Source organism: Mobula birostris, chromosome 5 (assembly GCF_030028105.1).
Source record: "Mobula birostris isolate sMobBir1 chromosome 5, sMobBir1.hap1, whole genome shotgun sequence".
Classification (NCBI taxonomy): Eukaryota; Metazoa; Chordata; class Chondrichthyes; order Myliobatiformes; family Myliobatidae; genus Mobula; species Mobula birostris.
In genome coordinates, this window is record NC_092374.1 from 183942659 (window position 1) to 183962462 (window position 19804).

A 19804-nucleotide genomic window follows, 5' to 3' on the forward strand; every position below is an offset into this window, starting at 1 on the left:
TTTACGGAGTACCTGGAGGCATATGACAAGATAGACAAAACTCAGCATAGTTTCCTTAAAGGAAAGTCCTGTCTGACAAACCGGTTGCAAATTTTTTTGAGGAAATTACAATAGGCTAGACAAGGGAGATGCAGTGGATGTTGTATATTTAGATTTTCAGAAGGGTTTGACAAGGTGCCACACATGAGGCTGCTTAACAAGATAAAAGCCTATGGAATTACGGGAAAGTTACATACGTGGATAGAGCGTTGGCTGATTGGCAGGAGACAGAGACTGGGAATAAAGGGATCCTATTCTGGTTGGCTGCCGGTTGCCAGTGGTTTTCCACGGGGGTCCGTGTTGGGGCCGCTTCTTTTTACGTTGTTTATCAACGATTTGGATTATGGAATAGATGGCTTCGTGGCTACGTTTGCTGATGATACAGACAGGTGGAGGGGCCGGTAGTGCTGAGGAAACAGAGCCTGCCGAGAGACTTGGATAGATTGGGAGAATGGACAAAGTAGTGGCAAGTGAAATTCAATGCTGGAAAGTGTATGGTTATGCACTTTGGCAGAGGAAATGAAAGGGTAGACTATTATTTAAAGGGGGAGAGAATACAAAGTTCTGAAATGCAACGGGTTTTGGGAGTCCTCGTGCAGGATATCCTTAACGTTAACCTCCAGGTTATACGGTGGTGAAGAAGGCGACTGCAATGTTGGCATTTATTTCTAGAGGAGTAGATAGGAGCAGGGATGTGATGTTGAGGATCTATAAGGCACTGGTAAGACCTCACTTGGAGTACTGTGGGCAGTATTGGGCTCCTTATTTAAGAAAGGATGCGCTGACGTTGGAGAGGGTTCCGAGAAGATTCACTAGAATGATTCCGGGAATGAGTGGGTTAACAGATGAGGAACGGTTGTCCGCTCTTGGACTGTATTTCTTGGAGTTTAGAAGAATGAGGGGGGCCCTCATAGAAACATTTCGAATGTTGAAAGGCATGGACAGAGTGGATGTGGCAAAATTGTTTCCTATGGTGGGAAGTCTAGTACGAAAGGGCATGACTTAAGGATTGAAGGCGCCCATTCAGAACAGAGATGTGAAGATTTTTTTTAAGCCAGAGGGTGGAATTTATGGAATCTATGGGTGGAATTTATGGAATTTATGGAATTTGTTGCCACGGGCGGCAGTGGAGGCCAAGTCATTGGGTATATTTAAGGCAGGGATTGATAGGTATCTGATAGCCAGGGCATCAAAGGTTATGGTGAGAGGGCGGGGAAGTGAGACTAAATGGGAGAATGGATCAGCTCATGATAAAATGGCGGAGCAAACTCTATGGGCCGAATGGCCCACTTCTGCTCCTTTGTCTCGTGGTCTTATGGTCTTAACGAGCAAATGTACAGGTGTACCTAATAAAGTGGCCTCTGAATATAAGTTTCAATTCTTTAGAACGATAGAACCATAGAAACCACAGCACAGAAACAGGCCTTTTGACCCTTCTTGGCTGTGCTGAACCATTTTCTGCCTAATCCCACTGACCTGCACACGGACCATATCCCTCCATACACCTCCCATCCATTTATCTGTCCAATTTATTCTTAAATGTTAAAAAAGAACCCACATTTACCACCTTGTCTGGCAGCTCATTCCATACTCCCACCACTCTCTGTGTGAAGAAGCCCCCACAATGTTCCCTTTAAACTTTTCCCTCTTCACCCTTAACCCATGTCCTCTGGTTTTTTTCTCCCCTTGCCTTAGTGGAAAAAGCCTGCTTGCATTCACTCTATCTATACCCATCATAATTTTATATACCTCTATCAAATCTCCCCTCATTCTTCTACGCTTCAGGGAATAAAGTCCTAACCTATTCAACCTTTCTCTGTAACTGAGTTTCTCAAGTCCCGGCAACATCCTTGTAAACCTTCTCTGCACTCTTTCAAACTTATTAATATCCTTCCTGTAATTTGGTGACCAAAACTGAACACAATACTCCAGATTCGGCCTCACCAACGCCTTATACAACCTCATCATAACATTCCAGCTCTTATACTCAATACTTTGATTAATAAAGGCCAATGTACCAAAAGCTCTCTTTACGACCCTATCTACCTGTGACGCCACTTTTAGGGAATTTTGCATCTGTATTCCCAGATCCCTCTGTTCCACTGCACTCCTCAGTGCCTTACCATTAACCCTGTATGTTCTACCTTGGTTTGTCCTTCCAAAATGCAATGCCTCACACTTGTCTGTTTTAAACTCCATCTGCCATTTTTCTGCCCATTTTTCCAGCTGGTCCAAGTCCCTCTGCAGGCTCTGAAAACCTTCCTCACTGTCTACTACTTTGCTATAACTCTAATTAAAAGAAACATTAGATATTCGCCTACACGTCTGCAACCTTTTTCCTGCTACGGAAAGAATCAATAAAATAAATTCAACATATATTTAGACATCATGAATGGAGATAATCAAATTTTAGCCTTTCCTATTTATTTAGTCCTACCGTCTACCTGATGAATAAATCACAGGATTCCAAGTCATGATCGGGCTGCAGTTATTGAGTACGGACTGTTTTCATAAATCAACCTTTACTACATCATTACCATATCCAGTCTGGTTTGTAATACATGAATTGTCTTTAATAAAAATTTCAGATGACCTGAATTCGAATTTCCAGCATCTGCCGTTATTTTCCCCCCTATTTTATTGCCTTATATAAATCACGGTGGCCTCTTCTTTATCAACACCAACTTTTCCAAGCACATGTCAATATCTTCCCCGACCGGAGGGCAGAGAAAAGTAAAGATGGCGCTAAACGGTGACTCCTTTGCTTGCATCTTCGGAAATATTCCCATTTCTTTCTTGGATATCTATTTGCTTTTCCTTTTCAAGGTTCTTTTGAAGAACCTCACCTGGAATTACACTCTGACTGGTGTACTTTGGGGGAATGGGTCCCGCTCTCAGAGCCTCACGACCGGCCGCTTTTTGAATCCCAAGGATGTGGCCTGAAAGACCGGTGTGCCTTCAGGCTGCCGGATGTTTATGGCTCTGTGGACAGGCTGTTTCAAGGCTACTGCCCCTGACTGAGGCTTTTCAGAAGAAGACGGAAGATTGGGAGCAGAAGACGAAATGCTGGCTGTGTGCTTAGAGACCTGAGACCTCCCGGGGCCAATTCTCTGGGCGCTGAGCTCGGAAACAACGACGCAACAGTCTTTTAAAATCATAAATCAGCGAGTTGTTTGTTATGTCTCTGCTCTTGCTGTGAAATGGGGAAACATCTTTTTCGCCTATTACGGAGATAGAGAGAAATAGAGAGCCTATGGTATGTCGAATTACCCGGTGAACGAATAGTCGTTGGGGTGCTGCAAGTCTGTGTCTTTATTGATGCTTTGCTGCATGCTTCAGTGCTCGATGGAGAGTGCTGATGCGTTTTAGCTCGTGAGGGAGGTGGCCGTTGCCTTACTGCTGCTTGTGCGTGGGAGGGGAGAGCTATGGGGGTTTATTTGGGGTTCTCACGTTCAACTGTCATTCATTCCTTGGGGCACTCCTCTGTTTTTTTGACTGATTGCAAGGAAAGGGAATTTCAGTATGTATATTGTATACATTCCTCTGACATTAAATGCATCTCTTGAACCTATTGATTATTGTTTCACAAAGAATCCCTACAATGTAGACTATACTCTCTGGCATCCAGTCCACTGGCATGAACCCTTACTAAAACATTTACCCAGCTTCGCTTTCTGTAGATGTTGCCTAAACTGAACACCCTCACAAATTGTTTTAAGTGCAAGTTCTGCGGATCCTGCAGGCTTTTGACTTTTAAATTCAGGAGAGGTGTATGGATGTTTTGGGAACTGGTTTAGCCGGCTCATAACTGAAGCACATCAGAGGCTGCACTGCTTATGTGTTTATATCCCAGGGAGATTGGATTAATTCAACTGGTGACAAGCAGCTGCTGTCACTTTTACCCAGTAGAAGCAGCGTCTGGAGCTACAGTGATCTGAGTAGAGACAGAGCTCAAGAGGGAGCTGAATGAGACACTGAAACAACAGGAGTAGCCGCAATTTGTACTGGTGACAGATCGGAATCTGGATCAGACATGGAAACGGGAGCAGGCTGTAGATGTGGAGCTGGAACGAGTGAAATTACTGATGGATCCAGAGCAGTAACTGAGGGTGGAGCTGGAGAAAGAGGGGCCAAGTCCGAGAAAAAGGAGTGGGAAGCATAATTTCAACAGGAAGTCAGCAAAGCTGGGGCAAGCATGGCAGTGTGAGCATATCCTGCAGTTGGAGCTGGAGCTGGCTCGGTTAGTGGAGCTGGATGTGCAACAGGAACACGAGCTGCAGCAAGAGCTGGAGCAGGGTCATGCTGAACCTGGAGCAACAGCTGCAAGTGATGTGAGTGTATGGCCTTCCAACCTTTTACATACTGCCAGGAAAATGAAATAGCATATTTCCAATCATATTCAATCTGAATAAATTGAATTTTTATTGCATCTAAAGAATGAACCACACAGCAATTTGATTTTTTTCACATAGTTAAGTAGTTTATTTGAGATCAGTATACATACAACTCATTGCAAAAAGATTTGTATCATTCCAATTGATACATCTTTAGTTTCAAACAGTAGTTCTAACAGATGACATAGAACAGGACCAGGATCAGTTAAAGAGATTCTCCTCCAATCCTTCACTCATTTCTCCTACATCCTCTCTTCATTTCTCCAACTATTGTTTCACTCTCCTTTCCTTCTCATTGAGTGTCACTTCCCTATTCCTGGCACTGCCCGCCTGTATTTCTCATTTTGTCTTTCTCTTGTCTTTGTCAAGGTCCAGTCCCTGAAGCCCTCATTCTGGTTCACGGTCCGGTCCGTGGTCTCCTTATTCCGGGTTTTCTTGTTTTCCCTTGTTCCTTTGGGTGCCTTAATTATGACTCCTGGTTCTCGTTTTGGGCTAGCACACATAGACCTCTCAGACAAAGGATTCCCGGCTGGACTGTTCTGTCATAAGGGGGCGTTGGGATCGGACCCAAATGCAAGATTGCGTCCACTCCCAATTGGATGCTAACCAGAAGCCACGGATGACCACGGAAGTGCATGTGCAGCTGCGGATCGGTGACTCCGCCTTCAGAACAGGCGACAAGGCAGCCTAATAACAGGGAGGGCCAAACTGTCCCGGGCCATCAGAGAGTAAAGTGTGCACACGCTCAGCGAATTCACAGCCACTTCCAGTACAGCGGCGACACGCGGCGCATGTGGGAGGGCTTTCAGGACATCATCAACTACAAGACAACACCACCTGCTTGTGCTGGTGATGCGTCCCTCCCAGATGTGTTGAATAACTTCTATGTTCGTTTTGAGGCGGAAAATGACGTGGCGGCGAGGAAGACCACCCTTCCTCCAAATGACCATTTGCTGTGTCTTACCGTGGCCGAAGTGAGGAGAACTCTGTGCAAGGTCAACCCACGGAAGGCTGCTGGACCAGATAATATTCCTGACAGAGTGCTAAGAGGATGTGCAGACCAGCTAGCTGAGATTCTCACTGACATTTTCAACAGATCCCTGAGCAGCGCCTTCGATCCTACATGCTTCAAGGCCGCTACCATCGTCCCCCGTGCCGAAAAAGTATTTAGTGTCCTGCTTCAACGACTCCCGTCCCGTCGCACTCACATCCATCATCATGAACTGTTTCGAGAGGCTCGTCATGAGTCATATCAGGATCCTGCTGCCCCCCTCACTAGACCTCCTTCAGTTCGCGTACCGTCCCAACTGTTCAACAGACGACGCCATTGCCATCACCCTGCATCTGGCCCTAACACACCTGGGCAAAAAAGACACGTACGTTCGAATGCTGTTCATAGACTTCAGTTCAGCATTCATCACAATCATTCCTCAGAAACTGATTGGAAAGCTGAGCCTACTGGGCCTGAACACCTCCCTCTGCAACTGGATCCTAGACTTCCTGACTGGGAGACCTCAGTCAGTCCGGATTAGTAGTAACATCTCCAAAACCATCACAATGAGCACGGGGACCCCTCAGGATTGGGTGCTCAGTCCACTGCTGTTCGCTCTGCTGACCCACAGCTGTGCTGCAACACACAGCTCGAACCACATCATTAAGTTCGCTGATGACACTACCGTGGTGGGTCTCATCAGCAAGAACGACGAGTCAGCGTACAGAGAAGAGGTGCAGCGGCTAACCGACTGGTGCAGAGCCAACAACCTGACCTTGAATGTGAACAAAACAAAAGAGATGGCTGTTGACTTCAAGAGGACACGGAGCGACCACTCTCCGCTGAACATCGACGACTCATCCGTAGAGATCGTTAAGAGCACCAAATTTCTTGGCGTTCACCTGGCGGAGAATTTCACCTGGTTCCTCAACACCAGCTCCATAGCAAAGAAAGCCCAGCAGCGTCTCTACTTTCTGTGAAGGCTGAGAAAATTCCATCTCTCATCCCCCATCCTCACCACATTCTACAGAGGTTGTATTAAGAGCATCCTGAGCAGCTTCATTACTGCCTGGTTTAGAAATTGCATCATCTCGGATCGCAAGACCCTGCAGCGGATAATGAGGTCAGCTGAGAAGATAATCGGGGTCTCTCTTCCCGCCATTACAGACATTTACACCACACGCTGCATCCGTAAAGCAAACAGCATTAGGAAGGACCCCACGCACCCCTCATACAAACTCTTCTCCCTCCTGCCATCTGGTAAAGGCACCGTAGTATTCGGGCTCTCACGACCAGACTATGTAACAGTTTCTTCCCCCAAGCTATCAGATTCTTCAATACCCAGAGCCTGGACTGACACCAACCAACTACCCTCTACTGTGCACATTGTCTTGATTATTATTTATTGTCATGTTTTGTGCACTTTATGCAGTCCTGGGTAGGTCTGTATTCAGGTGTAGTTTTGTGTTGTTTTACGTAGTTCGGTGTAGTTTTGGTATTGCTCATGTAGCACCATGGCCCTGAAAAACGTTGTCTCGTTTATATAGTTTACGGTACCAGCACTTATGGTCGATATGACAATAAAAAGTGACTTGATTTGACTTGAAGACACAGACTCTGCAGTTCCAGGAACAGGACTACGTTTGTCAAGAAAGCAGAAAGGAGTCAGGAAGAAACGACGCTGGACATTGAGTAGGCCCTGGACGAGACTAGGATTCAGGACCTGGGCTACAACGTGGGCTAGAAGCACGGGACCCCGAGGCGGAACTAGGAACAAAGAGCCTGGACTAGGAACTCGGAACACGGAACCCCGGGCCCAGAGTCTGGACAATGTTCCGGAAACTAGGTCTTGATTGGGACTCGGAATCCGGTTCTTGACTTGGAACGGGAACCGGGGTCTATGCTAGGACTCGGGACTAGGATCTTGGCAAAGATAGGACGTGGCTACAGGACAGGACGAGTTACTCCTAGGCTGGGCGAGGCACATGATCAGGATGAGAACACGATTCCTTGACTTCGACAGGACTGGAACACGGCACCTGGAACTTGGACTGGCGAGGTCCAGGGCTTGGCTAGGTACCCCTGGGCTGGGCGAGGTACCTCTGTTCTGGAAGAGGAGACTCTCGTGCTGGAGTACCTCGTCCAGTCCACGTCCAAGGCTCTGAGCTTCCAGTCCACGTCCAAGGCTCTGAGCTTCCAGTCCAGGAGTCCCTCGGCAGTTTACCTTGGCAAGTGTCCTCGACAGTCATCCCGGCCCTGCGCTCCAAGGAGGAGTCCCGGCTTCGTACCCAAGATCCTAACCAAGCGGAGTACAAGAGCCGAGCCAGACCTAGTCCAAGAGCCACGTCCTGCCCAGGAGTACCTCGTCCTGCCCAGGAGTTCCTCGACCAGTCCGGGAATCTCCTCGTCTAGCCCGGGAGTCTCCCCGCCCAGCCCGGGAGTCTCCTCGCCCAGCCCAGCGTTATTTCGCCCAGCCCAGCGTTATTTCGCTCAGCACAGTGTTACCTCGCCCAGCCTAGTGTTACCTCGCGTAACCCAGGAGTACCTCGCCCAGCCCAGGATTACCTCGCCCAGCCCAAGGCTAGCTTGACAAGCCCAGGAGTACCTCGCCCAACCCAAGTGTTCCTCACCCAGCCCGGTGCTGGAGATTCATCGTCCTGTGCTGGATTGTTCCCATCCGAATCCTCGGCAGTTTACCTCGGCAGTCATTATGGCCCTGCGTTCTAAAGGAGGGGTCGTGGCTCTGTGTTATGTGTTCCAAGTTCCAGGTGCCGATTTCCAGTCCTGTCCAGGTCAAGGCTTCGTGTTCTCGTCCTGTCCATGTGCCTCGCCCAGCCCAGGAGTAACTCGTCCTGTCGGGTAGCCACGTTCTGTCCCTGTCAAGATCCTAGTCCCGAGTCCTAGCATAGATCAGGTTCCCGTTCCGAGTCAAGAACCAGGTTCCGAGTCCCAAACAAGACCCGGTTACCGGGTCCTTGCCCAGACTCTGGTTCCAGAGTTCGGAGTTCCCCGTCCAGGCTCCTAATTCCTAGTTCCACGTCCGGGTCCCGTGCTTTTAGCCCAAGTCCTAGCCCAGGCCATGAATCCTACAGTCTCGTCCAGGGTCTGTGTCAATGTCCAGCGTCGTTTCTTCCTGACTCCCGTTGCTTTCTTGACAAATCTAGTCCTGTTCCTAGAACTGCAGTGTCTGTGTCTTGCATTTGGGTCTGGTCCCAACGCCCCCTTATGACAGCCTTCCTATTTCATTTCTCCCTTACCCCTCGTAATCCACCTCTCTCACTCTCACATCTCCCTACAGGCCCCATTGCCATTTAACCCATATCCCCACATATCTGCCCCTTCATCTTATTTTCTTCTTACTCTACCGCCACAATTGCCCCCATGCATGGGTCATTCACATAACTACCATCAGCGAGGAAGTACCGGGTCCTGAATGCACGTATTAATCGTTTTCTTCCCGTCCGAAAGAGTCCTCTAAACGGTTCATGGACCAATGGATACTACCTCACTATTCCACTTACGTTTGTAAAGTAACGTTTACTTATTACTTTATTGAAATTTTGAGATATGTATTGCATTGTACTGATTATGGAAAACAACACATTTCAAGCCATTTAGGTATGCCAGTGATAATAATCCTGATTCGGATTCACAATTTTCATCCCAAACGTTCTGAAGGAATTGCCCTGCTAATGCTGTGGTTGGATAACAGAAGTGGTACAGCTTAAATAGTCCACACAAAACAGGAATAGTATGAAGGAATTGCATCATCGATGATTCCACAGTCACCAATGAAATTATTGTGACCTCATAGTGACAAGAACACCAATCACAAAGGGAATCACAATGAAGATGCAATAAAAGGTAATGACATCATGCACGCCATTAATGATGTATCGATAGTATTGATTCCATGCGAGTTGCAGACTGATGGTTCCGGTTAGAGTCCGCAGTTAGATTTTGTGGCTAATATCCAGCAGCAACACCAGTTAGTGTTGAAACTGTTCATCCTATTATACTGAGATTTACGAAATGTGTAAGTTCAGGATTACATCTTACATTTTTACAGGATGTCATTGATTTTGTGAGTGGATGAAGGGTGGCAGTTGAGGAAGAGAATGAAAAGAGGGAGGTAGATGTCGGGGAGAGAGTGTAGGGTTGTCGGTGAGGAAAGGAAGGGTAAAGGGTGGTCAGACACTGAGGAAGTGAGGGTAAGGCTGTCACTGAGTTAGGGAGTGAATGAAGGATGGTCCGTGAGTGAGGGATTGACTGGAGGGTTCCTTGTGAGTTCGGAGTGTGTGGAGGCTTTTCAGTGGGTGAGGGGTGATTGATTGTAAGGAGACCAGTGACTGGAGCAATGAGTGGACGGTGGGCAGAGAGTGAGGGAGGGAATGGAATGTCTGAGTGGGGTTGGGAGTGGAATGTCTGAGTGGGGGTGGGAGTGACCACTGCCAGTGTGTGGTGTATCGAATTGAATCCTATGCAGAGTTTTTAAATAAGTGTGTTAGGGAAACAACTTCCAATATGTACTGTTCCATCACTTCTTACAGTTGTATGTCAGATCATCAACTTTTGCAGTTTTTGAAGATCTCATGCAATTTCCGCATGAGTAGCAATCACGGTGCTTTCCCGTTCACACGCGGCGTCCTTCCAATTTTCTTCATTTTATAGCAGACCTAATGAAGATTCTCTACCCGAAACTACTTTGTGCTGCAAAATATTTGGACCTACCTATGATGAAATGGCAGTCAGATTTTAAGAAATTTGTGTCAGTCTTCACTGAGAATGAGACCAGCAGTTTGCCAGAAATCCGAATCTGACAAAGGACAGAAGTGAGTGTCGTTATTACTGAGTCAGAGTGCTTGTGAAGCTGATGTCTGCAGGCGGATAACTGAGTTTGACCAACAACGCTACTTGTCGAGGGTTCTGAAATAGGTATCTGAAAAGATTGCGAGAGGATTCAAGTAAGATGGTTACGCGCTCGAACTCGATAGCCCCTCTGGGTCCAAACAAAGGTGTAATTGATCATCCTTTGCACCTTTTTTATGATCGCAAGATACTGCTGGTTTTCAAGTGCATCAGGTAGTGTGAGTCTACACTACTAATGGGACAGTCAACAGTGGTGTTGCTGGATGTGTTGCACACCGTGTTCAGCCTGCTTCGATGTCCCAGAATAGAAGATGAAACAGGCGCAACACGATACAACAAGTGGTGTAAGTGATTGTCTTGGACTATTTTCTTGTGAGCAGGAACCTGTTGTGCTCGTTGTTGAGCCTGCTCGTGGAAAAGCTACCTCAGATTGGGTGCTGTCTTTCTTAACCACATATCTTATTTGTGAGCTGAATGCAAAGGAATCCTTAGGAGGAAGTGATTATAATATGATTTAATTCATAATGCAGTTTGAATGGGGGAGGCATAATTCATATGTTTCAGTACTGCAGTGGAATAAAGGGAAATGCAGAGGCATGAGGGAGGAGCTTGACCAGGTGGATTGCAGAAGGATTCTGGTGGGGGTGATGGGAAAGCAGAGATGGCTAAATTTTTTTTCAGAATAGTTCGCAAGACACAGGATAGACATGTCTCGCAGAAGAAGTTCTCAAATGACGGGCGTAGATGGCTGTGGTTGACAAGGGAAATTAAGAACTGCATAAACGCCAATGAAAGGGCATATAAGATAGCAAAAGTGAGTTGGAATTTGGATCATTCGGAAGCTTTTAAAATCCAATAAAAGACAGCTAAAAAGATATAAGGAAAAGATGAAATATGAAGGCAAACTACCCAATAATATAAAGCACAAAACCAAAGGATCATTTCTCAGTTATATAAAGAATGAAAAGGAGATGAGAATTGATATTGGACCACTGGAAAATAATGCTAGTGAGGTAGAAAATGAACACAAAGAAAAGGAAGATGAACGTAATGGGTACGTTGCATTTATCATCACTATGAAGACACAGGCATTGTGCCAGAGGTCATTGAATATGAGAGAGCAATACTCAGTGCCATTGTTATCACAAAGAAAAACGTGCTAGGCAGAGTCAAGGCTCTTAAGGTAGATAAGCCACCTTCACCAGGTGGACTACATACTAGTGTCCTGAGAGAGGTTGCTGAAGAGATAACGGATGCATTGGTCATGCTCTTTCAATAATCACTTGATTCTGGCATGGTCCCGGAACACTGGAAGTTTGCAAATGTCACACCACGTTTTAAGAAGGGAAGAAGACAAAATAAAGGAAATTATAGGCTAGCTAGCCTAACCTGAGTGGTTGGGAAAGTGTTGGAATCTATTACTAACGATGAGGTTTTTGAGTACTTGGAGGCTAATAATACAATGTCAAAGACAGCATGGATTCTGTAAAGGCAAGTCTTGCCTGACGTACATGTTAGCGTTTCTCGAGGAAGTAATTAGCAGGATGGACAGAGGAGAGGCTGTGGATGTCACTTAGATTTTCTGAAGATATTTGATCAGATGCCACCAATGACACTGCTTAACAAGATAATATCCTGAAGTGTAACAGGAAAGATACTGATATGCACAGTGGAATGGCTGCCAGGCAGGAGGCAATAAGTGGGAATAAAAGGGGCCTCTTCTGTTAGTCTGCCAATGACCAGTGGTGTTCCTCAGGGGTCAGTATTGGTACCACTACATATCACATATTTTTCAATGGTTTGGATAATGGAATTGATGGCTTTCTGGAAAAAGTTGTGGATGATACAAAGATAGTTGGAGGGGTAAGTAGTTTTGAGGAAGTCATCCGATTGCAGCAGGATGTGGACAAATTGGAAGAATGGGCAACAATGTGGCAGATGGAATATAGTGTTGGAAGATGTATGAGAATGCACTTTCGTAAAAGGAACAATAGTACAGACAGTTATTTAAATGGGGAGACGGATCAAACATCAGCGGTGCAGAGGGACTTTGGAGCCCTTGTGCAAGACTCCCAGAAAGTTAATTTACAGGTTGAGTCTGCGATAAAGAAGGCAATGCAATGTTGGCACTTACTTGAAAGGGAATAAAATATAAAACCAAGGATATAATGCTGAGGCTTTATAAGACACCAGTGAGACCGTGCTTGGGGTATTGTCAATAGTTTTGGGCCCCATGTCTCAGGCAGGCTGTGTTGTCATTGTAGAGAGTCTAGAGGATGCTCACGAGGATGACTTCAGGAATGGAAGGTTAACATATGAGGAGCGTTTAAGGCGGAAGTTGATTATTTCCTGATCTGTCAGGACATGAAAAGATATAGTTAGATATCAGGTGGATAGGTTTAAGTAGGATACAGGATCAGTCATGATGCAATGACAGAACAGACTTGATGGGCCGAATGGACTAATTATTCTCCTATTTCTTATGGCTTTATAAATTGATCTAATGTAATCTAATCTTCACTTCATTGTCTTTATTATGGTAGCGCTCTACATGTCAATGTATCTGTCCACAAGATGGCGAGCAAGAACACTTATTGCCAAAGATTTTAAAAGGGCATTGAATGAGCGTACTGTACAGTATTTGGTGCTGAGGAAGAAAACGTGTATTTTTTGCTTCAAAAGCTTTGATTACAGTTATGCACTGATCAATTAATATTGGCAGGTTTATTAATTGAAGGATTAAGATGTGAATTAATTTATTGATTTATGGATAGGCAGACATTTTAAAATTTCAAGACACAGAGAACGGTCTATTTTGTCCTTTGTGTGTGTTTCTCCCATCCGGAATGGGCTTCAGGGTAATCCCATTTCCCTCCATGGTCAGGCCGACTACTTCTCCTACAAGTTAATTGGGCTCTCCACAGTTTCAGAACCCTGAAAATATGAAGTAAACATATAAAATGCAAGAGAAAACCAGTAGTTCGTGCAGAATCTATAGAGAAAAAAAAAAGTAGAATTACTGGTTCTTACAGCATTTTCTGTTTTTATTGTACTAGTAAGGAAACTCTTCTGAACTGTCCAGACTCAGTGAGCGAAATAATTTGCTTTCTCAGAACTCTTCAGATATTTCTACCAAAAAACTTCTCCAAATGCACTCCAGTTACCGATTGCTACACTGAAGGAAGGAGATATTTTATGCTTGCTCTGTCCAGTTCTCTTTTCAGTTTAGTCACCTAAATTGAATCAGTCCTCAATTCTCCTTTGATTCAGGGATAATAATACAACAGAGAGTAAAGGGTGGCATTGCAGCCTAGGAAATAGCATAGTACTTTACAGCACCAGCAACACATTTTAATTCCTACCACACTCAGCAGAACTTGTACGTTCTCCAGTATGTTTTCTCCATATCCCATAGAATGTGAGTAGGTTAATTAGACACAATAATGTAATTGGACAGAGTGGGCTTATTCATTTGGAAAGACTGTTCTTGGGTGAGTCTAAAATGAAATAATAATAAATTTCCCCAGCTTCATCATGCCCCTCAACACCTTCTCCATCCTGTTGCTGTGGTGAGCATAAAAGGTTTTGGTGTGACATCAGACTGTGATTTTAACCACCCATGGGAGACTAGAGGGAAGAGCCTGGTTGGTGGAGCTTGATGTGATGTAACTCAGGAATCTGAGTTATTTCTCTTCTTCAAAAGCTAGTACTGAGAAGTCTTGAATGACAAAAAAAAAGCAAACAAAAAAAACTTCAGGGTGCAAAAGAAGACATTATGAAGGGATATAGTCAAGCTAATTTGCGCGATGTTTATGTGAAGCAACACCCCAATTTCAATTTCTCTGTTGGACGATGTTGCATGTCCCTTTAAAATGTAATGTGTCTGGGCAATGGGCATTGTGGAAACAAATTAGGGCACAGAACACTGAATTCAGAACAGAAGAGTGAGGAACAGACCCTTCTGCCTACAATAACCATATAACAATTATAGCACGGAAAGAGGCCATCTCAGCCCTTCTAGTCCGTGTCGAATGCTTACTCTCACCTAGTCTCACAGACCTGCACTAACCCCGTAACCCTCCATTCCTTTTCTGTCCATATATCTAACCATTTTTTTTTAAAATGACAATATCGAACCTGCCTCTACCACTTCTACTGGAAGCTCATTCCACACAGCCACCACTCTCAGAGTAAAGAGGTTCCCCCTCGTGTTACCCCTAAACATTTGCCCCCTAACTCTCAACTCATGTCCTCTTGTTTGAATCTCCCCTACCCTAAATGGAAAAAGTCTACCCATGTCAACTCCAACTATCCCCCTCATAATTTTAAATACCTCTATCAAGTCCCCCCTCAACCTTCTACTATCCAAATAATAAAGACCTAACTTGTTCAACATTTCTCTGTAACTCAGGTGCTGAAACCCAGGTATCATTCTAGTAAATCTACTCTGTACTCTCTCTGATTTGTTGACAGCTTTCCTATAATTCGGTGACCAGAACTGTACACAATACTCCAGATTTGACCTTACCAATACCTTGTACAATTTTAACAGTACATTCTGACTCCTATACTCAATGCCCTGAATTATAAAGGCCAGCATATCATAAGCTTTTTTCACCAACCTATCCACAGGAGATTCCACCTTCAGGGAACTATGCACCATTATTCCTAGATCACTCTTTTCTACTGCATTCTACCATTTACTAAGTATTTCCTTTTTTGATTAGTCCTACCAAAATGTAGCACCTCATACTTATCAGCATTAAACTCCATCTGCTATCTTTCAGCCCACTCTTCTCACTGGTCTAAATCTCTCTGCAAGCTTTGAAAAACTGCTTCATTATCCACGACACCACCTCTCTTCGTATCATCTGCATACTTACTAATCCAGTTTACCACCCCATCATCCAGATCATTAATGTATATGACAAACAACATTGGATCCAGTACAGATCCCTGAGGCACACCACTAGTCACCGGCCTCCAACCTGACAAACAGTTATCCACCACTACACTCTTGTATATTCCATCCAGCCACTGTTGAATCCATTTTACTACTTCAATATTAATACCTAACGATTGAAACTTCTGAAATAGCCTTCCATGTGGAACCTTGTCAAAGGCCTTACTGAAGTCCCTATAGACAACATCCACTGCTTTACCCGCATCAACTTTCCTAGTAACCTCTTCAAAAAATTCAATAAGATTTGTCAAACATGACCTTCCACGCACAAATGCATGTTGACTGTTCCTAATCAGACCCTGTCTATCCAGATAATTGTATATACCATCTCTAAGAATATTTTCCATTAATCTTCCCACCACTGATGTCAGACTTACAGGCCGATAATTGCTAGGTTTACTCTTTGAACCCTTTTTTAAACAATGGAAAAAACATGCCCAATACGCCAGCCCTCCGGCACCATCCCCATTTCTGATGACATTTGAAATCTTTCTGTCGGAGCCCCAGCTATTTCTACACTAACTTCCCTCAAGGTCCTAAGAAATATCCTGTCAGGACCCGGAGACTTATCCACTTTTATATTCCTTAAAGGCGCCAGTACTTCCTCTTCTTTAATCATCACAGCTTCCATACCTTCCCTACTTGTTTCCCTAACCTTACACAATTAAATATCCTTCTCCTTAGTGAATTCTGAAGAAAATATTTTTTTTAAAATCTCCCCCATCTCTTTTGCCTCCACACATAGTTGTCCACTCTGATTCTCTAAGAGACCAATTTTATCTGTCACTATTGTTTTGCTATTAATATAACTGTAGAAACCCTTTGGATTTATTTTCACCTTACTTGGCAAACAACCTCGTTTCTTCTTTTAGCTTTCCTAATTTCTTTCTTAAGATTCTTGTTACATTCTTTATATTCCTTGAGCACCTCATTTACTCCATGCTGCCTATATTTATTGTAGGTATCTCTCTTTTTTCGAACCAAGTTTCCAATATCCCTTGAAAACCATGGCTCTCTCAAACTTTTATCCTTTCTTTTCAACGTAACAGGAAAATAAAAATTCTGTACGCTCAAAATTTCACCTTTAAATGACCTCCATTTCTTTATTACACCCTTCCCATAAAAATATGTTGTCCCAATCCAGTCCTTCTAAATCATTTTGCATCTCCTCAAAGTTGGCCTTTCTCCAATCAAAAATCTCAACACTGGGTCCAGACCTACATCCGTCACCTGACCTATCTCATTCCTTAACAGGAGATCCAACACTGCCCCTTCTCTAGTTGGTACCTCTGTGTATTGCTGCAAAAACTATCCTGCGCACATTTTACAAATCCAAACCATCCAGCTCTTTTTACAGTATGGGTTTCCCAGTCAATGTGTGCAAAATTAAAATCTCCCACAATCACTACCTTGTGCTTCCTACAAATATCTGCCATCTCAGTAGTACAGTGATGTACCGTACCAAATACATTAACAATCAAATGGACAACTAATCTCTCGTGCCTGCTCAATATCCATGTCCTTCCATTTTCCTCACATTCATGGCCGATCTAAATATCTCTTAAATTCCCACATGTATCTTATGTATCTGCCTGTATTCCAGGCAACCAGAAGTCTTTATGTAAAAACCTTGCCTCTCACATCTCCATTTAAATTAACCACTCTCATCTTAAATAGATGCCCTCTGGTATTAGGCATCTGAACTCTGAAAAATAGACTTTTTCCTACTACATCTGTGCCTCTCATAACTTTAAAAGCCTCAGTATATCAAGGTGTACCACTTCATCCTTGGCCTAGTTAAGCTCCATCTGCCATTTCTCCAGCCATATCTGCAATTGATCTGTACCCCATGATGTTCTTTGACAGTCTTCTACGTTATCCACAAAACCACCAATCCTCATATCTTCTACAAATTGACTCAGTCGTTCATTCACATTTTCATCAGGATTATTTATATACATCTCACGTCTCCGCATCTTTCTTCGTAAATAGTGATGTAAAGTACTCATTAAGGACTTCACAGAAACGTCTGAATCCAAGCAAATGTTAACCTCTTTATTTTTGAATGATTATTCTCTTTCCCTCATTATGCTCTTCTCTTGATGCATGGGAAAGTTGCATAGAACATTTTGGGTGATTCTGATCATTTCATTACAGAAAGGATATAAAAGATTTCAAAAGAGTGCAGAAAAGGTTTACTAGGATGCTCCCTTAATTAGAGTGTATCACGAGAGGCTGCACAAATTTGAGCTGTTTTCTCTGGAACATCGGTGTTGTGGGGAGAGACCTGATAGAGATTTATGCGGTTTCAAGAATATGAACAATCAGTATGTTTTTCTGAGGGTACAAAATATAAATTACTAGAAGCCATTGAAGATAAAAGGGAGAATGGCTAAAGTAAAACTGCAGAGCTAGATTTTTTACATAGAGTTGTAACATGGAGTATTTCAGTGATGTGGGCTTATTGGATCAGAAGAGCCTGTTACCACAATGTATCTCTAAAGTGAAGTAACTCTAAATGTCCACCAATTCCTTGAGATTCTGCTGTTACTTACCAAGTCTACAAACTACAAACAACAGGAATTCTGCAGATGCTGGAAATTCAAGCAACACACATAAAAGTTGCTGGTGAACGCAGCAGGCCAGGTAGCATCTCTAGGAAGAGGTGCAGTCGACGTTTCAGCCTGAGACCCTTCATCAGGACTAACTGAAGGAAGAGTGAGTAAGGGATTTGAAAGTTGGAGGGGGAGGGGGAGATCCAAAATGATAGGAGAAGACAAGAGGGGGAGGGATGGAGCCAAGAGCTGGACAGGTGATAGGCAAAAGGGATACGAGAGGATCGTGGGACAGGAGGTCCGGGAAGAAAGACAAGGAGGTGGGGGGGGGGGACCCAGAGGATGGGCAAGGGGTATATTCAGAGGGACAGAGGGAGAAAAAGGAGAGTGAGAGAAAGAAAGTGTGTATAAAAATAAGTAACAGATGGGGTACAAGGGGGAGGTGGGGCATTAGCGGAAGTTAGAGAAGTCGATGTTCATGCCATCAGTTTGGAGGCTACCCAGACGGAATATAAGGTGTTGTTCCTCCAACCTGAGTGTGGCTTCATCTTTACAGTAGAGGAGGCCGTGGATAGACATGTCAGAATGGGAATGCGATGTGGAATTAAAATGTGTGACCACTGGGAGATCCTGCTTTCTCTGGCGGACAGAGCGTAGATGTTCAGCAAAGCGGTCTCCCAGTCTGCGTCAGGTCTCGCCAATATATAAAAGGCCACATCGGGAGCACCGGACGCAGTATATCACCCCAGCCGACTCACAGGTGAAGTGTTGCCTCACCTGGAAGGACTGTTTGGGGCCCTGAATGGTGGTAAGGGAGGAAGTGTAAGGGCATGTGTAGCACTTGTTCCGCTTACACGGATAAGTGCCAGGAGGGAGATCAGTGGGGAGGGATGGGGGGGGGACGAATGGCCAAGGGAGTTGCGTAGGGAGCGATCTCTGCGGAATGCAGAGAGAGGGGGGGAGGGAAAGATGTGCTTAGTGGTGGGATCCCGTTGGAGGTGGCGGAAGTTACAGAGAATAATACGTTGGACCCGGAGGTTGGTCAGGTGGTAGGTGAGGACCAGGGGAACCCTATTCCTAGTGAGTCTACTAACTAATCTAATCTACTAACATGTCTTTCAGATATGCAAGGAAGCCAGTTCAGCCATATGGATCCATTGTACTCAGTCTGGGACCATGCAAGCTGCACAATGGTATCATTGGAGTTTAGATCTGAACCCAGGTTACTGGAGCTGTGAGGCAGTAGGATTTAAACTACTGTACTACTTCCCTAACCAACATTCAATAATTAACAAATATAACTATTGAGTTCAAAGTAAAATCAAATTTGTGAATTAGAGATGTGTTGACCGATAATGAAATAACTCTTTTAATCTCTTCTGATGTTCCCATGGCCACCATTATGTTTATGTTTCAGAAGTTTTGATTTTTATGGATCGATGCCAGTGACTGTCAATTTTATCTCACAATCACAGACTGATATCAAAATATTTTCATTCTTTATAACCAGTTGATCAACCTCTTTTCAATGCTCTTCCTGCAGTGTGTGTGTGTGTTTCTCACTGGACAATCTGCTGCTGATGTCATGTGATAACTTTGTCCATACTGATGATATCAATTCCTTTGCCTCACAATGGATTGACACATAAACCCTCACTAACCCTACACTGCAGGACATTAAGTTATGGTGCTCTATAGCATAGAAACAGTCTATGGGACAAAATATCTGTGTTAAGGATCTGTATTCAACCTGTCTCCCAGCACTTAAATCTATGCTTTCAGTGCTGAAACAATCCTAGTTTGGACACTTCTGTGCTGTCAGTGACTGCAATTTCACCACTCTCTCCAGCAGTTAGTTCCGACCTCTCACCACTACTGGGGTAAGAAAGAATCACATCAAAAAATTTAAAGGCAAGAATGCTGGAAGTCGTGAGCAACACACACAAAATACTTAATAGAACTCAATAAGTGACGTTTTAGACCAAGGTCCTTC